The sequence below is a fragment of the Littorina saxatilis genome, linkage group LG16 (genome assembly GCF_037325665.1).
Source record: "Littorina saxatilis isolate snail1 linkage group LG16, US_GU_Lsax_2.0, whole genome shotgun sequence".
NCBI classification, from domain to species: Eukaryota; Metazoa; Mollusca; class Gastropoda; order Littorinimorpha; family Littorinidae; genus Littorina; species Littorina saxatilis.
The window spans coordinates 52,717,934-52,741,979 of record NC_090260.1 but is presented as its reverse complement, the minus strand read 5'-3'; the positions used below and the strand labels follow the sequence as shown (position 1 = coordinate 52,741,979).

The window sequence follows — 24,046 nt, the reverse complement described above, 5'->3', positions numbered from 1 at the left end:
AAGCGGGAAACTTAATTTTATGATTGTTTCATTATTAGGGAACAGAAACTGTATGTTTTTGTCATTGTTCTTTTTACTTTATTGTGAATAAGTGTTTTTGTGTAGGCTATATTATCTTGGGATGAGGCAGTGACTGATCGAACGGTCGCGAACGGCGGAGATAGTATTGATCTATTTTTCACGCAAGAAAAATGCCTGTACTTTCTTCTTTCATGCTATTTGTTCGTCCAGTGCTGAATTTATAAGAGTAGGTAACTTGAGGATGGTGATAATAATATGGCATTTCTTAGCTAAGCTTACAGAAAACACGATTTGAAAAGACCGGCTGTCAATCCGATCTCTAATACTAATAATAGACGCACGCTGTTTTTCTAGTTTCCACCCGCCTTCATCTTTTTGAAGATTCTGTTAGTGTTTAACACAGCACTCTCGGGGCAACACATAATATTGATAGACATGCACAACAAAATTGAATATTGACAGCATGCGCATGTGTATATCATTGCTGTAAGTGTAATTGTTTGCATTTTATTTGCAGATGATTTCTTCAGCAAGCCATTATGATTATGACGGGTAATTCAAAGGTGAGAAGGATCACGATTAATCAATGTCAGTGCATCCTGGCTGGTCCATGAGAGTGGGAAATCTGTGGGTTGATCTGTAACCAAATCAAACCAATAAATTTCATTTTTGTAGAGCTCCAGCCTGGCATTTAATATTATAAATGATGAGAAAGACTACATGGGTCATTGGGTGAACATTCCATTGTCAGAAATGTGTGATTGGGTTTGTTAATTGTTGGATGCTTAACGCCCAGTCCACAACTATAGGCGACCTCAGGGATGACTCATGATAGGGTTATTAAACGGGACAAGCTGCATATACATATATATATATATATATATGACCATTTTTACCTGCCTTACCTCTTGCTCTCACTGTTCTAGAACTGTGACGTCATTTCACATTTTCAGTACACTCTAGCTTAGTTACACACAGTCAATGTGAAGAAAGTCTCCACTTTGACTGCCAAATTTTGCGATTCTGAATGTTGTTCAGTCAGCAGTTGTGAAAATAATAGTGAAATAAAGCAAGACCTGTTGCTGTTCTTCAACTTCAAGAATACCAGTATGAGTTGTATTGCAGTGATGCAAGCAAGGAATTAGTAAACAATCAACTGTATTTAGTGGAGTCTCATCAGGCTTTGGTGTGATCATGAAAACCGAATTCATACTACAGTAGAACCCCCTATTTACGACTTTGGAAAAACCTTGAAAATTAGGTCGTTAAAAGGGGGGGGGGATGTCTTAAAATGGTTGTTTGAGTTTTTGGCCCGGGCGGTCATGAATTTGGTTGCAGTGTACAATGTATGTACTGTCAATGTACACACACAAACACACAGTTGCAGTTTACAGTCCTATCTACACACACACACACCCAAACACATTACAGCAGAACAACTTTAACTCAAGTTTCAAAGAAAATTTACTCATGGCGTAATGCTCGCTCCCCGCCGAGTGAAGCACATTTGACATTGTGGCGCAACCAGTAAAATCCGAATGTCCTGCTCGATAGAAAGCATAACGACTTTTCTCCCGAATCATGTTTCTGCTCACAGGAATGTTTCTTTGCCGTGCATCGCTAAACTTGTCTCATACATGATCGTTGAGGTCTTCGTACAGGCACCTTTCTTTGCGTACTTTCGCTTCGCTATCCTTCTCCCCATCTTGATAACACCGAGTCATTATTCTTGACGATACACAGGATTTGCGTCTTCCCGACTCCTAAGTAAGTCGCCACGGATTGCCATTTCGCTCGATTAGCGATTACTTTATTACCTCTCTACTCAAGAGTTGGCGCTTTTCTCTTTATTTCGCGAATTCAGCTTAGACACGTTTTGATAACATAATCATAGATTCTGTACCATCTGTGGCATAGCCATAGGCCTATCACTCACAGTCACATTTATATTTGAAAAAAATTCACCTACTGCCCGTTGAATCATGAATGCACTGTTACGAGAATTAATAAACACTTAAAGCAGATGCCATCAGAATCTGAATGTCTAAAAGAAACATTTACAACAGGGCATGGTTTTCTAGTTTGCTTACTTTTTTTTATAAAGACTTACAAAGTGCTCGCGATTGTCTCTTTTGGTACACTCTAAGTCATTACGGTAGCCCACCAAGTACTGTTATGATGTCAAGCCTTATGTCAAGCACCAAGTCCAAAATTTCCAGGTGTGCTCATTCACTTTTGATAAATAAAAATAATACAAATTGGTGATGCTCATTTTTGTGAAATTATTTTCAGATTGATATAAAAGCAACTTCATTCTACCTCTGTTAATTTTCCCTTCGTACTACTTCAGTGCATCTTTAGTTTAAAGTGAGGCCACCTCCAAAACTATGTTCATACCTCAACCATACTTTTCATGATGTTGGATCTAGGCTGTTTGCATTCTTCAATTTCTTGTCAGCTGAATTTTCCTCTCAGCATTAATATTGACAGTTCTGGCTCTCCACTACTTGAACCTTTTGTTTTTCAACAGGGTGTCACATGGTGCCAAAGAGACCCATGAAACCAGGGTATCCAAAGCGTCGGCAGAGAGGCAAAAGAGGAGGGAAAAGAGGACGTTCGAGTCTTCATACTCATCACTACCTTCTAGGTTAGCCTCATTTTCATTGTCTTTTGCACATGGGATCAGCTCCATGATTAGCTAGGTCTACGTTTCCCAGGTGTATGTTCCTTCAGGTCTCTATAGTCTATTCCTCGAGTCCTTTATTTCCCCCCATTCCCTCTGGTCTCAGTTCCCCAGGTGTATGTTCCCTCCAGGCCCAGGGAACAAAGCCCTGCGGGACATTAACCAGGGGAAACACGGACCTGCTCCCATTGTGTCCTTGGGCTGAAGGCTCACGCTCCTATTTGTGACCAAGTGTAACCATGCTAGCCTTTCACACTTGTAAACAACTTGGTCTGCATCGTTTTAAGATAAAGCAAGGACTTGGTTTAGATTTTGTTCTGACATGTTAGATAGTGCCTATATTGTTTTGTTTCCATCTGACTATGACTGCCTAAATGTCATCCGTTCATCTGTCCCTCCATCCGGTTGTTCATCGGGCTGTCTGTCCATCTAACTGTCCGTCCGTCTGGCTACATGTCTGGTCTCGATGGGGTTGTCTGTCCCTCCATCAGGTTGTCCGTCTGGCTGTCCGTGCACGCCGGGGAAAAATACAACTTTAACGTGAGGTCACCTCCAAAAACTAAATATTTCATACCTCAACAGACTGTCCATGATGTTGGAATGACTTGGATCTAGTCTGTTTGCATTCTTGTCAGCTGAATTTTCCTCTCAGCATTAGTATTGACAGTTCTATATCTCCACTACTTGAACCTTTTGTTTTTTAACAGGTTGTCACATAGTGCCAGAGAGGACAATGAAACCAGGGTACTCAAAGCGTCAGCAGAGAGGCATGAGAGCCCAGGACAAAAGAGGAGAGAAAAGAGGCCGTATGAGTTTTCATCCGATTCTTCATACTCACCACCACAATCTAGGTTAGTCTTATCTTCATTGTCTTTTCTGTCCGGGATCACTTACACGATAACCCATGTCCATGTTCCCCAGGTCCATGTTCCTTCAGGTCTATGTTTGCCCAGGTCTATGTTTGCCCAGGTCTGTGCACAGGCGGAAGGTATCGTTCACTGGACCACTACTTTCATAGAAAGACTACAAGGTATGTCACTCAGCTTCAAGTCGTCTGTGTTCTTGGAGTCGCTTCATGCGGACAATTTTTGTGTTCAAGGCGGTTTGCCTCTTCCAACAGTCTGTGTAACGTCAAATAAATACAATTGAATGATTGTTTTAACTACATGTATCTTTAATTTTCAGCTGCCATCTGCTGCAAGTTGTTTTTAACCATCATTTTGACGAATGTTCGTTTGCGAACCGCTACCTGTTGTTGGGAAGAAATCATGCATCCCACACCGAATATGCATACGGGTGCTCATTGGTCTAAAACATATGTAAATATTGCAGCGAAGGGAAGCTACCCACGGGAGTTTCACTTTAGGTTTTTGGTGAAGAACCGTTTGCCAAATCAAAAATAATCATCGAATATCCGGTTATTAACCAATGAGCGCATCGCACTACCATCTCCTCGGACCTACAACTGTTCAGCTTTCCCACGGGATCTAAGTGATATGCCGGCGACAGACGCGTTTGGTCGCACAAAATACGGTTTAAAAACATGCAGCGGACAGGCAGCTAAACATAAAATTAAAAGGTACAGATAGTTAGAACATTCATTTATCCTGGCATTTGTAAAGTTACAAAGAATCTCGACATTGGCAATTATTATTTGCATAATATTTTTTTAAGTTAGTGGAGCAAGACTCAAAGCTGAGTGTCATACCTTGTAGTCTTTCTATGAAAGTAGTGGTCCAGTGAACGATACCTTCCGCCTGTGGTCTGTGTTCCCTTAGGTCTATGTTCCTTCAGGTATATATGTTTGCCCAGGTCTATGTTTCATAAGCCAGAAACACAGTCGACCAACTGCAGTTGTCCGAGAGAACCACAGTAATCCGACATTATCGGGTTTCACGAAAAAAAATTCAGTCGGCCGACTGCGGGTCATCTCACCTTCAGTCGGCCAAACACGGTGATGCTCTCCCCCCAACACTGTGTTCGGCTTACTGCGGTAAACCGAAAATAAATGTAATTATCCGCACAGTCAATGACACAATGCTCACACTTTGATTATGTTTTCTCTGGCCGATATGAATGCGTGATGTATTGTGTAAAACAATTCCATCTCAAACGGCATAAATAAATCCCTGCGCCTTGAATATGTGCGCAATATAAATTGTATAAAATAAAAATTTTAAAAAATTTAAAAATAAATCCCTGCGCTTAGAACTGTACCCACGGAATACGCGCGATATAAGCCTCATATTGATTGATTGATTGACTTTTTTGGATTGTGAGCCAAACCTTGTGATTGTTCTTCAAAATGTATCTATCATGACGCAATAATCCAGGAGACAAGTCAGGGTTATGTCTTGAAGACGTCACATTATGGCGTAAGAGGGTTAGACGTCACGCGAAGGAATTACTGAAAGTCTCGATCATTGTTATTTTGAGCAGGCCGAGACTAGTTTTTTTTCCATCGCCATTTTCACGTGCGAATGAGCAAACGGAAGTGGTAATGTTGCTAAATTTAGCCCTCGACTTGGCCATTCGGATTACTGTACAGTTGGTTGACTGCGGTTGTCCGCGGGTGACAGTGATTCGCTCATGAAACGCGCTTTTCGGTGACCCGGCGATCAACCACAGTCGATCGACTGGGCCCCAGGGGCCAGTTTCATAAGATAGCAGTGAACCGACTGACAGTCGCTCCCATGGGGTCGCCTTCACGCGGCGGGAGTGTTTATACTAAGCTACCCCACTCCTTTACTTCTCTTCTTTTGTCTTATTTCTGCCTTACCATTCCTTTCACCTATATTTCCTTCCAAGAAAACTCTCCCTACTATTCTCTGCAGTTTTCCAGTTCTTTTCTTGTTGTCTTATTTCTACCTGACTGGATCCATCACCTTTATTTCACTTACCAAAAGTCTTCTTTTCCACATCCTTATTTCTCTGCACCCCGCATGTCGTAAGAGGCGACTAACGGATTCTGTTCCTCCTTTTACCCTTGTTAAGTGGTTCTTGTATAGAATATAGTCAATGTTTGTAAAGATTTTAGTCAAGCAGTATGTAAGAAATGTTTAGTCCTTTGTACTGGAAACTTGCATTCTCCCAGTAAGGTCATATATTGTACTACGTTGCAAGCCCCTGGAGCAATTTTTTGATTAGTGCTTTTGTGAACAAGAAACACTTAACAAGTGGCTCTATCCCATCTTTCCCCTATCCCATCTCCCCCCTTTCCCTCGTCGCAATATAACCTTCGTGGTTGAAAACGACGTTAAACACCAAATAAAGAAAGAAAAGAAAGAAAGACTGACAGTCGATCGACTGCCCAGTCGATCAACTGTGGTTGATCGCCGAGGTCACCGAAAAGCGCGTTTCATAAGAATGAAAACTATTGCACGGAATCAAGTAATTTTTGTTGTCACAAGTTTTCCCCAAACTGGTCTTTGATGTAATGAAAAAGGCAAAGTAGTGACTTCATTAGTTTGCCCAGGTTCCAAAATATAATGAGTCCCCCTCGTATTGCTTTGTTTCTAGCAGACTATGACTGCCTAAATGTCATCCGTTCATCTGTCCCTCCATCGGGTTGTCCGTCTGGCTGTCCGTGCACGCCGGGAAAAAATACAACTTTAACGTGAGGTCACCTCCAAAACTATAATTTATTTCATACCTCAACAGACTGTCCATCAGATGTTGGAATGACTTGGATCTAGTCTGTTTGCATTCTTGTCAGCAGAATTTTCCTCAACATTAATATTGACAGTTCTATATCTCCACTACTTGAACCTTTTTTTTCAACAGGTTGTCACATAGTGCCAGAGAGGACCATCAAACCAGGGTACCCAAAGCGTCAGCAGAGAGGCGTGAGAGCCGAGGACGAAAGGAGAAAAAAGAGGCCGTTCGAGTCTTCATCCGATTCTTCATACTCACCACCATCATCTAGGTTAGTCTTATCTTCATTGTCTTTTCTGTCCGGGATCACTTACACGATTACCCATGTCCATGTTCCCCAGGTCCATGTTCCCCCAGGTCTATGTTCCTTCAAGTCTATGTTCTCTTAGGTCTATGTTCCTTCAGGTATATGTTTGCCCAGGTCTCTGTTCCCTGAGGTTTATATTTCCACCATCATTATGTTTTCTCAGGTCTCAGTTCCCTAGTTCTAAATTCCCTAGGTGTATGTTCCCTCCAGGCCCAGGAAACAAAGCCCTGCACAACATTAACCAGGGGAAACAGACCTGCTCCCATTGTGACCTTGGGCTGAAAGCTCACGCTCTTATTTGTGACCAAGAGTAAACCATGCTTGCCTTTCACACTTGTAGAAAACTGGGTCTGTATCATTTTAAGATAAAGCAAGGACTTGGTTTAGATTTTGTTCTGACATGTTAGATAGTGCCTATATTGCTTTGTTTCCATCTGACTATGACTGCCTACATGTTATCCCTTCATCTGTCCCTCAATTTGATTGTCCGTCTGGCTGTCTGTCCATCTGACTGTCCATCTGACCGTCCGTCTGGCTGGTTGTCCGTCTGCTGTCTGTCTATATGACTGGCTGTCTGTTCATTTGTCTGTCTATCTGACGGGTTGTCTGTCCATCTGACTGTCCGTCCGTCTGGCTGTCCCTGCACACCGGGGAAACCTAAAACTTTAATGTGCGGTCACCTCCAAAACCATGTTTCATACTTTAACCAGGCTGTCCATGATGTTGGATCTAGTCTGTTTGCATTCTTGTCAGCTGAATTTTCCTCTCAGCATTAATATTGACAGTTCTGGCTCTCCACTACTTGAACCTTTTGTTTTTCAACAGGGTGTCACACAGTGCCAGAGAGGACCATGAAACCAGGATAGCCCAAGGGTCAGCAGAGAGACATGAAAGCCGAGGACGAAAGAGGAAGAGAGTAAAGAGGCCGTTCGAGTCTTCACCGATTCTTCATACTCACCACCGCCATCTAGGTTAGCCTTATCTTCATTGTCTGTTTGTGTCTGGATTCAGCTTCATCATTACCCAGGTCTGTGTTTCCCCAGGTCTGTGTTTCCCCAGGTCTGTGTTCCCCCAGGTCTGTGTTTCCCTAGGTCTGTGTCCCCCCAGGTCTATGTTTCCCCAGGTCTGTTTCTCAGGTCTGTGTTCCCCCAGGTCTGTGTTCCCCCAGGTCTGTTCCTCAGGTCTGTGTTCCCAGACCTGCCTACCCTTACGATTTGGGCGTAACTTACTTCGAATGTTAACCCAAACTATGCCACCACGCTTTCCAGAATGGAAGTCCGATTTTTAAGAATCCAAAAGTATGATTTTTTGCATCTTATCTTGAAGTAAATCCGATCAGTATAGTTGCTTTCGCAGAGCTTGAGTTTGTGCCTGCGCGAGATCATTTAGGCAATATCCGGTCATTTCCGGTCTGTTCAGCCACAAACAAGATAGACGCTGCCGGTCGCATTACAATGAATTAGCGACGCGTGGAAAATCTGAGTCCCCACGAGACAGACGAGTCTGACGAGGAAGCTTGTCACAGTGGTGGTAAAAGGATTGCTGTGAGAAAGAAGACAGCCATTCAACAGAAATACAAAGGCAGCTAAATGAAATCGTGGCCATGCCTAGGACCTTAATCAAAAGGACCAAAGCACGTCTTGTGTTCCCTTTGCCACAGTGACTTTTCGTGTGCACACATTGGAAAATATTACTGTGCATGTCCTTTGTCGCTGCCCTACACGCCACCAGGCGTGAAAGGCAGTAAGTAAGTAATAGCACATCGGGACAAATTATCACAAGGATGCAGTACAGAGAGCTCATAGAAACAAAAAGACGTTCAAATTACCTGTTTCTTCATCAGGAAGTTGAGTGATACAGTAACAAAACTGGAGGGAGAAATTATCCGAGCAGAAGACTTAGTGTCAATGTGCAAAATGATTGCTGAATGGAACCTGATTACACTTTCTTCCAACAGATTACTCTTTTTGGCTTGACTCATTACACCTTGTAATTTTGGGGGTAGGCAGGTCTGTGTTCCCCCAGGTCTGTTCCTCAGGTCTGTGTTTCCTCAGGTCTGTGTTCCCCCAAGTCTGTGTTTCCCCAGGTGTGTTCCTCAAGTCTGTGTTCCCCCAGGTCTGTTCCTCAGGTCTGTGTTCCCCCAGGTCTGTGTTCCCCCAGGTCTGTGTTCCTCGGGTCTGTTCCCCCAAGTCTGTGTTCCCCCAGGTCTGTGTTTCCCCAGGTCTGTTCCTCAGGTCTGTGTTCCCCCAAGTCTGTGTTTCCCCAGGTCTGTGTTCCCCCAGGTCTGTTCCTCAGGTCTGTGTTCTCCCAAGTCTGTGTTCCCCCAGGTTTGTTCCTCAGGTCTGTGTTCCCCCAAGTCTGTGTTTCCCCAGGTCTGTTCCCCCAGGTCTGTTTCTCAGGTCTGTGTTCCCCCAGGTCTGTTTCCCTATGTCTGTGTTCCCCAAGGTCTGTTTCTCAGGTCTGTGTTCCCCCAGGTCTGTGTTTCCCCAGGTCTGTCTTCTTCTTCTTGTCGTTCGCCAATGCTAAACTTGGAGTCCAGCTCTGGTAATGAAGCTGGTGGTCTTATGAAGAGCCTCCACAGGTCCATGCAGCTTCTCATGAAGGGGCACCGGCCTGGTCCAGATCTCTCTCCTCAGGGGCTGGAGATTCCTGCAGGATGTGGGCTGCATCCTGCTCTGCGTCTCCACAGGGACACATGGGGGAGGGCACGGCTCACAGTTTTTTGTGCAGGTGTTGTTGCATTCTGTTGTGCCCTGTTCTCAGGCGAAAAATGACTACCTGTTCAGGTCTTGACAGTTGGTGGTAGCTGTCGTGCGTTGGGGGGGGGGGGGGGGAGTTTAAGCAGAGACTTTATGATGGTTTTCATCTCTGTGGAGCTCACTGGGTTTTCTTCTTGTTCGTCCTCCGCACCCAGTTTGGCCATTTTATCCGCTTGTTCGTTCCCCTCTATCCCGCAGTGTGAGGGGACCCACTGCAATACAGTCTTCAGACACTTGATGTTATGAGTTGTAAGCTGAGGCAGTTTGTTGTTGTTGACTGCTTGCAGCACAGACAAGGCATCAGTCAGGAAGACAACTTGGGTGTCGGGATTGACCTTGCTGCTGATGGTATTGGCTGCGTGGATAAGCGCTTCTACCTCTGCTCTGTAGTTGGTGCAGTGGAGGCCAGTTGGTATAGCCTCTGCTTGCCACTCTCCACTGGGGTGTTGGATGTAGACACCAGCTCCTCCTCTCTTGACGGCATCTGTGGCGGACCCATCTGTAAAGACCCGCATCCATGCTTCTTGGGGGTATCTTTCGTCGAGCATGGCAAGTGTCAGGGCTTTCTTCTGCACATCGCTCTGTTCATCTTTTGTTGTGAGATGAGGAACTGTGGTCTGGATGGACACGTTTTCAAGGTTGTTTTTCCAGGGTGGTTCTTCAAGGGAGAAGTGTGATGGGTGAACCAGTTCAGGCATCTTTGCTTGGTGTTCTCTCTTCAGGGCCCGTGTCTCAGTTGCATAGCTTGATCTCTTTAGCCTGCCAGAAGAGAGCTGCTTTATCTTTGCATTCATTTGGTGGTCTGGAATGCACTGGTACTTGATGTCTTGTACCATCGCTTTGCATTCTCTTCTCTTGCTGAGTGGAGGTATGCCGGTCACCTGTTGCATCTTGTCTATTGGGGTTGTCTTCATAGCGCCTGTGATGATTCTCATCGCTTGATTTTGGACTATCTCTAGGGTTTGAAGGTGCGTACTCAAGGTGAGGTCGTACGGTCCCCTGGTACACTGTCTTGAGGATCTTTTCGTTTGCGCCCCATTGTGATCCTGCCAGTTTCCTCATGATGTTCAGTTTTCTTCTGGCTTTTGCTTCCGCATTCATGATGTGATGTTGCCATGTCATGCGTTTGTCATATGTGACTCCGAGGTAAGTTTGCTGGTCTTCAAACTTCAGTGGCGTGTCACCCAACGTCAGTCTTCCAGGTTGTACTTTGGCGGAGAGTGTGAAGAGAGTAGCTGTTGTCTTGTCTCTGTTGATGGTTACACACCAGTTGTCTGTCCAAGCTGCAACTTTCTCGAGGGCAAGTTGCATCCTGTAGGTCGCAGTTGTAGCATGCTCCTCAGTGCACCAGAGAACAAGGTCATCAGCATACAGTGCTGCATGGACTCTACTGGGCAACTCGGGCATTCAACAGAAATACAAAGGCAGCTAGCTAAATGAAATCGTGGCCATGCCTAGGACCTTAATCAAAAGGACCAAAGCACGTCTTGTGTTCCCTTTGCCACAGTGACTTTTCGTGTGCACACATTGGAAAATATGACTGTGCATAGCCAGGGCCTAGCATTGTAAGCTGTTTGGCTTACTTTACGCCGAAATAACATCTCCAGTACGCGGAACTCGATTTGGTGTACGCCGAAATGCAAAAACCTGTTATTCCCAAACGGTAAACCCAAACAGTCCCAGCTTTCGTTTTGTGCGCTGTTCGGTTCAATTCTCAATCGGTTTGACAGTTTGCTTAAGCACGCACTTCCTGTGGCATCGCGCGACCATGCTTTGTGCCTGTGTTTTGTGGCTCTAGACTTGAAATAATGTCTCGAAGCGACATTGTTGAACGTGGTCAGCCATTCAGTGACAAAGAATCTAGGTATTCCTGGAAGTGGGAATGGCACTTTCAGGCCAAATAACACAAGATTGTCAGTTTTCTTGTTTTCTGTCTGTGTTTTGCTTGTTGGTGAAGGCATAATTTAGTTGCTCAATCTTCTTGGGGGGGGGGGGGGGGGGGGTTCATTTTAGGTAACAAAATCTCAATTTAGTTTTCAAATTTTCTATTTTCAGAGTTTTTTTCTATTTTACCACTATATAATTTATATTTCTTCTTTTTTCCCCCCACCAGGGGCCAGATCCCCGCCTTTGTAAGCTGAACTCACTTTTTCCAATGCTAGGCCCTGATAGCACATCGGGACAAATTATCACAAGGATGCAGTACAGAGAGCTCATAGAAACAAAAAGACGTTCAAATTACCTGTTTCTTTATCAGGAAGTTGAGTGATACAGTAACAAAACTGGAAGGAGAAATTATCCGAGCAGAAGACTTAGTGACAATGTGCGAAATGATTGCCGAATGGAACCTGAATACACTTTCTTCCAACAGATTACTCTTTTTGGCTTGACTCATTACACCTTGTAATTTTGGGGGTAGGCAGGTCTGTGTTCCCCCAGGTCTGTTCCTCAGGTCTGTGTTTCCCCAGGTCTGTTCCTCAGGTCTGTGTTCCCCCAAGTCTGTGTTTCCCCTGGTGTGTTCCTCAAGTCTGTGTTCCCCCAGGTCTGTGTTCCCGCAGGTCTGTTCCTCAGGTCTGTGTTCCCCCAAGTCTGTGTTTCCCCAGGTCTGTGTTCCCCCAGGTCTGTTCCTCAGGTCTGTGTTCTCCCAAGTCTGTGTTCCCCCAGGTTTGTTCCTCAGGTCTGTGTTCCCCCAAGTCTGTGTTTCCCCAGGTCTGTTTCTCAGGTCTGTGTTCCCCATGCATGTCTGTTTCCCTATGTCTGTGTTCCACAAGATCTGTTTCTCAGGTCTGTGTTCCCCCAGGTCTGTGTTCCCCCAGGTCTGCTCCCCAAGGTATGTGTTCCCCCAGGTCTGTTTCTCAGGTCTGTGATCCCCCAGGTCTGTGTTCCCCCAGTTATGTTTCTCAGGTCTGTGTTCCACCAGGTCTGTTCCTCAGGTCTGCGTTTCGCCAGGTCTGTTCGCCAGGTCTGTGTTCCCCCAGGTCTGTGTTCCCCCTGGTGTGTTCTTCAGGTCTGTGTTCCTCCAGGTCTGTTCCTCAGGTCTGTGTTCCTCCAGGTCTGTTCCCCAGGTCTGTGTTCCCCCAAGTCTGTTTTCCCCCTGGTGTGTTCTTCAGGTCTGTGTTCCTCCAGGTCTGTTCCTCAGGTCTGTGTTTCGCCAGGTCTGTTCCCCAGGTCTGTGTTCCCCCAGGTCTGTGTTCCCCCTGGTGTGTTCTTCAGGTCTGTGTTCCTCCAGGTCTGTTCCTCAGGTTAGTCATCCCCCAGATCTCTGTTCCCTGAGGTCTAATTTCCTCTGTGTCTCCCTTTCCCAAGGTCTATATACTAATAAATAATGTTATGTGTGTGTGTGTGGGTTTTTTTTTAATGATTAATGTGTCCATCACCTTCGCAATATACTCTCACTCTCTCTTTCTCTCTCTGTTTTTTCCCTCTATGTCACTCAAACTTTGCTTGCAACAACTGCATTTTTGAATATAATTCTTCCTGTCCAATTGTTGTGAGTAAGATTATGTTGTCTCACACTCTTACCCTAACCTTTGTGGGATGTTGTATTCTGCAGATTCAGGATGCCGATCATCTCTTTGCCAGCCAAAGCAAGTCCTTTCAAGTGACCATTCAAGTGACCATTCAAGTGACCATTCAAGTGTTCAGTTTCCTGCTCTACTCAAAGAGGCACTGTCAGGTGGGGGGGGGGGGGGGGGGGGGGCGGAGATAAATGCAAAAAACATTGTTGTATTTTTTGCCAACAAGTCAATGTAAAAATGTCTACCCACCTTGAATGAGTTCACAAAGAAGAGCCAGAGGTAGCTCAGATTTTGGCAGTGAAAAAAGAAACTTGCTTCGCCGACAAGCTTACCTTGGATCCACGAGTCGTCGCCATCTTGAAACTGCAACTCGTCAGTAACTAGAGTTATCTGTCCTTGGGCTGTGTGTTTCGGCAAGTCGGAAACTTTTTCACACGCTTTGGTGTGTGAACTAATATACACACAAAATTGACAAAAGTGCACAAAAAGGTTCCAGCCTTGAAAACTTCTAAGAACCCTCATTTGACACTTTTCTGCTAGAAACAGTAGTAAAAAAGTGGGTCCCTATTTCATAAACCGACTTTTTTTTTAAACAGTTTTTTGAAAAGGTAATTGGAAAAATGAAAGACGATGACATTTTCAGATTCGCTTCTCTTAAAGGCTGCCCTTTACGTAGCGTTCATTAATTAATTCCTATCCTAGAGAGAGAGGACGATTAAAGATAGAGAGAGGGAGAGAGGGGAGGGGAGGGAGAGAGAGGATGGGGAGAGAGGATAGAGAAAGAGAGAAAGTGTGCAAATGCCAGTTGACGGAGAGAATTATAGCTAAATTATAATTGATTGAAAATATTGTACATTTTCGAAGATTGTCCATGTTAAACGAAAGAATGATATTATTATTATTTATAACCCATTATGTTTACGTTTAAACTGTTCAGCTTCGCTCACAGTATCATACTCGTAGCGAGTCATATTGTAACTGAGGTTCAAAAGAAATAAAGAAAAAGAAAAAAAGAAAAAAAAAGTAGTAAAAAAAGTGGGTCCCTATTTCATAAACCGACTTTTTTTTAAACAGTTTTTTGAAAAGGTAATTGGAAAAATGAAAGACGATGACATTTTCAGATTCGCTTCTCTTAAAGGCTGCCCTTTACGTAGCGTTCATTAATTAATTCCTATTGTTTACATGTGCCAATAATGTTATAAAACTGTACCTAAGGGGATATAATAAAGATTGGCTGTAGCTTTCGAACACAGAAAAAATTATTGCAGTATTGCAAAGTGGTGTTGATAGTGTCGAATGTAAACGGAACAGTCTCAAAGTGAAAGTGGATGTTTTCCGGAAATTGCGAAGTTAACAAGAATACAGAAAAGCTCGCTTTCCTGCTTAGCACAATACGCTACCGCGCTAATCTGGCGTGTCAATATCACTACGTTTTGCACGTGGAAGGTGAGCGATTACCCCCCGCGGGTTAGGGGGAAGAATTTACCCGATGCTCCCCATGTCGTAAGAGGCGACTAACGGATTTTGTTTCTCCTTTTACCCTTGTTAAGTGTTTCTTGTATAAAATATTATATAGTCAATTTTTGTACAGAATTTAGTCAAGCAGTATGTAAAAAATGTTAAGTCCTTTGTACTGGAAACTTGAATTCTCCCAGTTAGGTAATATATTGTACTACGTTGCAAGCCCTTGGAGCAAATTTTTGATTAGTGCTTTTGTGAACAAGAAACAATTGACAAGTGGCTCTATCCCATCTTCCCCCTTTCCCCGTCGCGAAATAACCCTTCGTGGTTGAAAACGACGTTAAACACCAAATTAAGAAAGAAAGGTGAGCGATTTCCTTCACGCGGGGATTGACGAAGCTGTACTGTCTGTGTTGACAGTCTAAAAATAGCCTAAGTCCTGGAGAACTGTTGCTAAACATAGCAATAAACTTTATAAAGAATTAATTATTTCTCGTAATTGGTAAGGACTTCAAACCCAAAACTTTGCAGGAAGCTTAATTTATACATCCCCGCAACGATGGGAAAAGCCCTGGAAGTAATTAAAATTATTAAATAGGACTATGTCAGCCTTTAAAGTATGGGGAAAGACTGTTCTCAAGAAGACACATTGATAAGTTGCAGACTCCCCGAACTTGGAAGACTTTCTAAGATATTGAGGGATACGTCTGGAATGATAATTAGTACTATCAACCAGGCTATAGCATGGTTACACTTGGTCACAAACAGGAGTGTACTCCGAATGATATGGTTTTTGGAGACACTGGAAGATATTCAATGTTTTTAAATTGCTATATGTGTGTGTTACAATATTGGTTGAAAATAACAATAATGAATGAAAACAGGATACCAAGAAAAGCGTATAATATGCTCTTGAAGTTGGATGAAAAGGATTAAACAAATTGGGCCACCAATGTTCACCTGGGTTTGTATAGATTTGGATTTGTATGGGAAAACCCAGGAGTTCAGTCAATCCCTGTATTTGTTCAAACATGTAGGCAATGGTTAATTGATTGCAATGTCAAAATTGGTCCAGCCGCAAGACCCTTGCAAGTTTTCGAATGGGATTAGCAGTTACAGAGCCAAATAAGCACAGCAATGACAAAACTAAATTAACTACGGCATTTTTCTGTCCTTTTTGTAAAACATGTATTGAAAGTGATGTGCATTTTGTATTTGTATGCCTAGCGTATGAAGATTTGCGTGCAGAGTTGATTGCAGCAAAATAATACAGGATACCATGTATGTTTCGATTGTCAACACTTGTACAGTCACAGAACCCTGCACATGTTAGAAAACTGGCCATTTTTTATTTGAAAGCCAAAAACACAAAAAGAAGTTGTATTTGGTTAAGTTGATGGTATTGTAATACGTTTTGTCCAGGAAAACTATGTCAGTTTTTCATTACATGACAACATTTGTTTTATTGATCACACGTTCATATTTTTTGCAAGAGCGTATATATAGTTATCGTATGTTAAAATGGTATGTGAATATGCGGATGATTGGGGAACAAATGCAGCGGACATGCATGTGAAATTCATGAAGAAGTGTCAGATATGCATGCACATGTGACTAACCCAGTACCCCCCGCGGGTTAGGGGGAGTCCCATATTGGTTGGGACTAGAAAGAATTTACCCGATGCTACCCAGCATGTCGTAAGAGGCGACTAACGGTTCTGTTTCTTCTCTTCTTTTGTCTTATTTCTGCCTTACCAGTCCTTTCACCTATATTTCCTTCCAAGAAAACTCTCCCTACTATTCCCTGCAGTTTTCCAATTCTTTTCTTGTTGTCTTATTTCTACCTGACTGGATCCATCACCTTTATTTCACTTACCAAAAGTCTTCTTTTCCACATCCTTATTTCTCTGCACCCCGCATGTCGTATGAGGCGACTAACGGATTCTGTTTCTCCTTTAACCCTTGTTGAGTGGTTCTTGTATAGAATATAGTCAATGTTTGTAAAGATTTTAGTCAAGCAGTATGTAAGAAATGTTTAGTCCTTTGTACTGGAAACTTGCATTCTCCCAGTAAGGTCATATATTGTACTACGTTGCAAGCCCCTGGAGCAATTTTTTTGATTAGTGCTTCTGTGAACAAGAAACACTTAACAAGCGGCTCTATCCCATCTCCCCCCTTTCCCCTATCCCATCTCCCCCTTTCCCTCGTCGCGATATAACCTTCGTGGTTGAAAACGACGTTAAACACCAAATAAAGAAAGAAAGAAAGACTAACCCAGTATCAAGTATGCCTGTGTGCCGAATATTTTCATATGAATTTCTCTTTGTTAATGTTATGGTGTATCACCCTATTTATGGGCTGAGGAATAAATATTCTTGAGTCCTGAATACCTGAGGCATGTACATATATACTTTTATGCAGTATATGCTTTTGTTTTCTTCCAAGACAAATTACCAGAAGGAATGTCACTAGTTTTCGTATACTGTTTGAATTCCATGGACCATTTTCACCATAGGGATTACTGAATAATCTCATGTCTGTTGTAAATTTTGGCCCATGACTTGTGGAGATATTACAATTTGGTGAAAATTAGGCTCATTTTATGTAAAATATGCTGATTATTTGTTATTTTAGTTTCATCATTTTTCATAAATGTGCTTGGTTAATGTTTCAAATTAAATTTGCTGTTGTAGTTCATTCGGTGTTTTGCTCACAAAAAGTGTTTTGTCAGTTAACATTGATTTAAATAAAATTGGCTGACTAAACTTGATCCATTTGTCTTGAGTGTTTGCATCCATGTCTATAATAGGAGCGTTACAGACTTCACAAATAATGCTACAAATTGCGGATTAGCCTATGGACGAATGAATGTTCTGTTGAATGTTGAATACTGTACAGAATGCATGACCTTTTTTCTTTTTTTTTAATAGTGGTGAGGCCCTCTACCACCAAAACGAATGTTTAGTCCAAGGCCGAATGCATTAATATGCCTGTGGCTAAATGGCTTTTAGCCATTGGTTAGACATTTATTTGTAACCATAGGCTAAGAAATCCCATTTTCGGACATAGGCTCATTCCTGAACATCACAATTCGTATTTGGTGTGGCGGCAAATTTAATGTGTCCAGGCTTATTATGACTTTCCACAATTATTGACGATGAGTTACTGATATCGAAACGCACACACACACACAAGAAACAGGGGCGGATCACAACATGGTTAGGGGGGGGGGGGGGTTCAAATGTCTTTTAGGGAGAGTTCGACAACGCGAAACAGTTAATTGAGGACGCGAAGTGTTTAAACCATCTAGGGGGGTCTGGGGGCATGCCCCCCCCCCCCGGAATTCCTCTAATACACCTTCCAAAAAGTAAATTTAGGAAGACAAATTTGGATCAAAACAAGGACAATTGACCAATCTGGTGTAACCTGAGACAGCAAATTGCCGACCTACTTTCCAAAACTGTCACTTAAAAGACAAAGGCCTGCTCCTATAGGGTCTGGGGGCATGCCCCCCCGGAACAGTTTTGATATAAATCAAGGAAAATGGAGCAATCTGGTGCAACCTGAACCATCAGTTTTTCTTTGTTTATAATTGAAAAAAAAAATTTAAGCGGGGGGGGGGGGGGGGGGGGGTCCGGAAACCCCCCCTGGATCCGCCCCTGAGAGAACAAGGTGGAACTTCCAAATTTAGGCTCCAAACAGCAGAATCAGGTTTGGAACCCAGTTTGGTAGTTTGGTAGTCGGTGTGTATCTCAAGGAACCCACTAGTACAAAAAAGAAACCCACTTTTCCAAACTTTTCCAAAGTCAGCAACATCGAAGTTTGTTTAGATATTTTTCTTTTTTACTGATATTCGGATCATTTACAACTAAATGAAGCTGTATAGTGCTTTTTGAAGTGCTCACTAGTTTAGAACATGTGGAACCCAGTTGACATAATGTTAGCAATAAACCCAGTTGGGTGGCCTTGCATGTATGTGTGTGTGTGTGTGTGTGTGTGTGTGTGTGTGTGTATGTGTGGGTCTGTGTGAGTGATTGTGTGTGTGTGTGTGTGTGTGTGTGTGTGTGAGCGTGCATGCTTGCGTGCATGTGTGGATGGGTGTGCGTCTGTGTGTGTGTGTGTGTGGGTGTGGGAGCTGAGGCGAGGGGGAGGGGTTATTGAGTATCGTAGCAGCTAAACTTGGTTAAATTCTTTAGGAGTTTCCATGAGGGATTTCCATGGCGTATAAGGGAGGGTCCTTACACGGGAGAAGCGCGAGACGATGCTGGAAGCAAGGGACCACCTCGGCGCAGATGACTAGACGAGTGGAGTCTTCATCGATACCGGTCGTAGCTGACGACGGTTGTTTCCGCTACGGGCGGAAGGGTTTCTCGGGGAGAAACCTGGAAGGTGTGTGTTGGCATCTTCAGTGAAAGGTGTGTGTTGGCATCTTCAGTGAGAGGTGTGTTGGCATCTTCAGTGAAAGGTGTGGGTTGGCATCTTCAGTGAAAGGTGTGTGTTAGCATCTCTGTGTGTTGGCATCTGATTTCATTATTCTACGAGGATTCAGCGAGACAAGTAAGTGAACTGGCGACATGCAGTGAGCCGTGATACGAACTCGTGAGTGTCTGTTGGTACCTTATTGTGTGCGTTAAATCTATATTTGAGAAAGTATTATTATATGTATTTACATGCCTTGAATGAAAGCTGGAAGATTGGGCGAACTGTGTGTCGAAAAGTTGTTTCGTATTGATGTAGTTAAAGTGAAGAAGTATGTTGTTGTTTTGGTTGAGGAAATATTGAGCCTGCATCCTCCCAAGTTCTGTTTTTGAAGTGTTTGGTGTGAAAGGGTAGAGACAGTGCAATAGGGCAGAACACGTACATTAAATTCACATGCAAACCACTTCGTGACACCCTGACGAGGCTACCTTTCAGGTTCCCCAGAACACCTCTATAAAATCACAAATAAGTTATCCTAACAATTTGAAACTGTAAATATTGCTGAAAAGTACCATCTTTGGGAGAGGTACTTTGGGTTCTCTGGACTGCCTACTGCATTTGCCGGTTTTGGCAGACCCTTGATTTTTTACCCCCTATGAATACTCTGGGGACCTGTCATCGACTTTGGAAGGACGCTTTATTTTCACACTTTGTACCCCACCTATGTTGACCAAGATTTTTTAAGCCAAGACCAGCTGTGCTGCAGCAGGTCACTCAGAATTGTAGAAACTCTGTATCAACAGGCTGGAATGCTGGCGTTAGATCAACGTTACAGGAAGCGACTGAAACTAACAGTCTGAGCATAATGCGGATATGTGCCGAATGAGAACAGATGCAATGTACATAGTGACTGTGTGTACGGATATATATCCATCCCTGGTCAGATAGAGCCATATGAGTGGGTACAAATATATCCGTACCTGGGAGACAAGGAGTTAAGACCACATCTGAACTGAGAATTTAGTCTCTCCATAATCAAACGCTAAAGAAGATTTCAGAATGAACTTTGTTAGATAAATTATGGTTATGATCGCCACATTTTAGGTCCCCCCCTCCCCCCCTTTTCAGACTTCCCCGCTTTTAAGACCTTACGTTTTTGGATTTTCTGTTCACAACCCGTTGTACATTTACCTACATATTAAGCAGATTTCCTCCTTTTTAAGACCTGATTTTTTTGCATTCGTGGAGGCCTAAAAAGGGGGTTTGGAAGGACACTGTATTTGTTTGTTCGAAATTCAGAATTCAAATAATTCTTCATCAACGAATGATTACTGCCTTACCATAGCAGTTAGGCCAGTCTTACTAACTCTTACTTTTATTAATGTGCCGTGATGCAAAGACGTTGATCAGTTTTCAGATGTTTATGAATCTAGGGCTTTCAAAATTTACTGACATGTTGGACTCCATGACATCCAAACATGAAGTTCAGTTACCCCTTTTCAACTTTGAAGGTCACATTGTGGGCGATTTTTTAGCAAAAAGTTGGAACATGGTATGACTGTTCTTACTCACAAGGGAAGTAATTTAGTTATTTACTGATTTTCATTTTGTGTGGCCTTCTTTCACCCATTTAATCATTCATAAATGTTCATACCCAAGGGAAGTAATTCACATATATATATATATCTATGGCCAATGTTTTCACAGGGCATCTGCCCCTCCCCTCCCCCCCTCCCCACACACACTCACATGGGCTAAAACTGACATGGCTTGTATGGGTATGACGCTCTTACTCACAAGGGAAGTAATTTACTGATGGTGTGTTTTCATTTCGTGTGGCCTTAACCGATTTAAATAATTTATTTTAGCTTATCCAATTATAGTGTGGATGAACACTGTCTCCACTCAAAATAGTCCTTTGCTATTGTACATTGTGAATCAGCATTTTTGTTTTTGTCCTGTTTAAATAAAGTGCAATAATTTTACAACCAAAGTGTTAATGTTAAATATGTTTACATAATGTGTGAAGGATGATGCATTTGAAAACTAACATTGTTAAATGTAAATTGACCTGTGACAAGTCAGCAAAGTGCAATACCCAAGCATGAAACCCGCACATAATTCCCAAACAACATGCTTTCTTTTCCACAAAATTCCATCCAGGTGAAAACAATTATGAGGGCCCCAAAGGGGGTGGGGGTATCATCACGATCACGGGAAGGGAAATTTTAGCTTTCACGATCACAGTTACCTTGATTTTTGAGTCACTTGAGAAAAAGTGACTCTATGTAATCGGTCAGTGTTAGTCTGTCCGGCCGGCCGTCCGGCCGGCCGTCCGTAGACACCACCTTAACGTTGGACTTTTCTCGGAAACTATCAAAGCGATCGGGCTCATATTTTGTTTAGTCGTGACCTCCAATGACCTCTACACTTTAACGATGGTTTCGTTGACCTTTGACCTTTTTCAAGGTCACAGGTCAGCGTCAAAGCAAAAATTAGACATTTTATATCTTTGACAAAGTTCATCGGATGTGATTGAAACTTTGTAGGATTATTCTTTACATCAAAGTATTTACATCTGTAGCCTTTTACGAACGTTATCAGAAAAACAAGGGAGATAACTAGCCTTTTCTGTTCGGCAACACACAACTTAACGTTGGGCTTTTCTCGAAAACTATAAAAGTGACCGGGCTCAAATTTTATGTGAACGTGACTCATTGTGTTGTGAATAGCAATTTCTTCCTGTCCATCTGATGCCTCATATAATATTCAGAACTGCGAAAGTGACTCGATCGAGCGTTTGCTCTTCTTGTTGTTTTCACGATCACAAACACCTTGACGAATAGAGGATCATAGAGAGATACAGCTGTGAAAAATGTACGTTGAAAATAAAATGCTTTGGCGGCAATAATGCCCATCACGATCACGAAAACAAATGACGATCACGATCACGAGACTTGATTTTTTGGTCATCACGGATCACGGGCAAAGTCCCATCACGATCACAGAAATGGAAATTTCGGCAATCACGGTCACAGAAAGGTCAAAAAACGCCAATCACGATCACGATTTTAAACCCTTTGGGGCCCTCAATTATGTGAACGTGGTGTTTTTTTTTTACATTAATAATCAAGCCTAACACCAACTAACATGGTGTTAATAGGCATTTGAGCAAGCTTTAACACCAACATTACATGGAGTTAATAGGCATTTGAGCAATCTTTAACACCAACATAACATGGGGTGTTGCATGTTAAACCAGCAATAACATGATGTTAATCACATTACAAGCAAGCTGTAACACCACCAAAACAAGCAGTTTTGCAAGTTAAGTCTACGATAACATGATGTTACTTGGCGTTAAACCAAAGCTTTATTACCATCAAAACTTGGCATTTTTGCATGTTACAGACATGTTGTAACATGGTTTAACATGATGTTTTGACTGTCGCAAAACGCGCTGAAATTCCAGGCAATTTCGCAGCGATAACTTCAACAAAATCCAATAAAAATCTGGCGTTGTCGTGAACACCAAAATGTAATAAACCCATTGAAACTTGAAGTTTTGTTGGGGTTTTGAGTAGTTTTGTAAGATACAAAACGCCACTTTTCGCCCAGTGTATAGGACTAGTGTTATAACAATTAACATGATGAACTGTGTATAGGACTAGTGTTATAACAATTAACATGATGGATTGTGTATAGGACCAGTGTTATAACAATTAACATGATGGACTGTGTATAGGACTAGTGTTATAACAATTAACATGATGGATTGTGTATAGGACCAGTGTTATAACAATTAACATGATGGACTGTGTATAGGACTAGTGTTATAACAATTAACATGATGGACTGTGTATAGGACTAGTGTTATAACAATTAACATGATGGACTGTGTATAGGACTAGTGTTATAACAATTAACATGATGGACTGTGTATAGGACTAGTGTTATAACAATTAACATGATGGACTGTGTATAGGACTAGTGTTATAACAATTAACATGATGGACTGTGTATAGGACTAGTGTTATAACAATTAACATAATGGACTGTGTATAGGACTAGTGTTATAACAATTAACATGATGGACTATGTATAGGACCAGTGTTATAACACTTAACATAATGGACTGTGTATAGGACTAGTGTTATAACAATTAACATAATGGACTGTGTATAGGACTAGTGTTATAACAATTAACATGATGGATTGTGTATAGGACCAGTGTTATAACAATTAACATAATGGACTGTGTATAGGACTAGTGTTATAACAATTAACATAATGGACTGTGTATAGGACTAGTGTTATAACAATTAACATGATGGACTGTGTATAGGACTAGTGTTATAACAATTAACATAATGGACTGTGTATAGGACTAGTGTTATAACAATTAACATGATGGACTGTGTATAGGACTAGTGTTATAACAATTAACATGATGGATTGTGTATAGGACTAGTGTTATAACAATTAACACGATGGACTGTGTATAGGATTAGTGTTATAACAATTAACATGATGAACTGTGTATAGGACTAGTGTTATAACAATTAACATGATGAACTGTGTATAGGACCAGTGTTATAACAATTAACACGATGGACTGTGTATAGGACCAGTGTTATAACAATTAACATGATGGACTGTGTATAGGACTAGTGTTATAACAATTAACATGATGGAATGTGTATAGGACCAGTGTTATAACAATTAACATGATGGACTGTGTATAGGACTAGTGTTATAACAATTAACATGATGGACTGTATATAGGACTAGTGTTATAACAATTAACATGATGGAATGTGTATAGGACCAGTGTTATAACAATTAACATGATGGACTGTGTATAGGACCAGTGTTATAACAATTAACATGATGGACTGTGTATAGGACCAGTGTTATAACAATTAACATGATGGACTGTGTATAGGACCAGTGTTATAACAATTAACATGATGGACTGTGTATAGGACTAGTGTTATAACAATTAACATGATGGACTGTGTATAGGACTAGTGTTATAACAATTAACATAATGGACTGTGTATAGGACTAGTGTTATAACAATTAACATGATGGACTGTGTATAGGACTAGTGTTATAACAATTAACATGATGGACTAGACTACAGAGCTGCTTTTGACACGATTTCTAAAGAATATATGCTCTGGGCCTTCCAAAAGTTCGGATTTGGTAAATATTTTATTAG

At 42.1% G+C, this 24,046-nt stretch overlaps 1 long non-coding RNA gene across 2 annotated transcripts; it reads left to right on the top strand.

The window, feature by feature from the left end:
• Positions 1 to 13,100, top strand: LOC138951225 (uncharacterized). 2 transcript variants are annotated; one of them, XR_011451055.1, is made up of 6 exons: positions 1 to 584; positions 2,552 to 2,668; positions 3,412 to 3,555; positions 6,488 to 6,629; positions 7,491 to 7,636; positions 12,978 to 13,100. It is a non-coding gene; the product is annotated as an uncharacterized lncRNA (long non-coding RNA). The 2 variants fall into 2 exon arrangements; XR_011451054.1 differs by lacking the exon at positions 1 to 584 and having other exon boundaries at positions 2,154 to 2,668.
• The last annotated feature ends 10,946 nt before the right edge of the window (positions 13,101 to 24,046 follow it).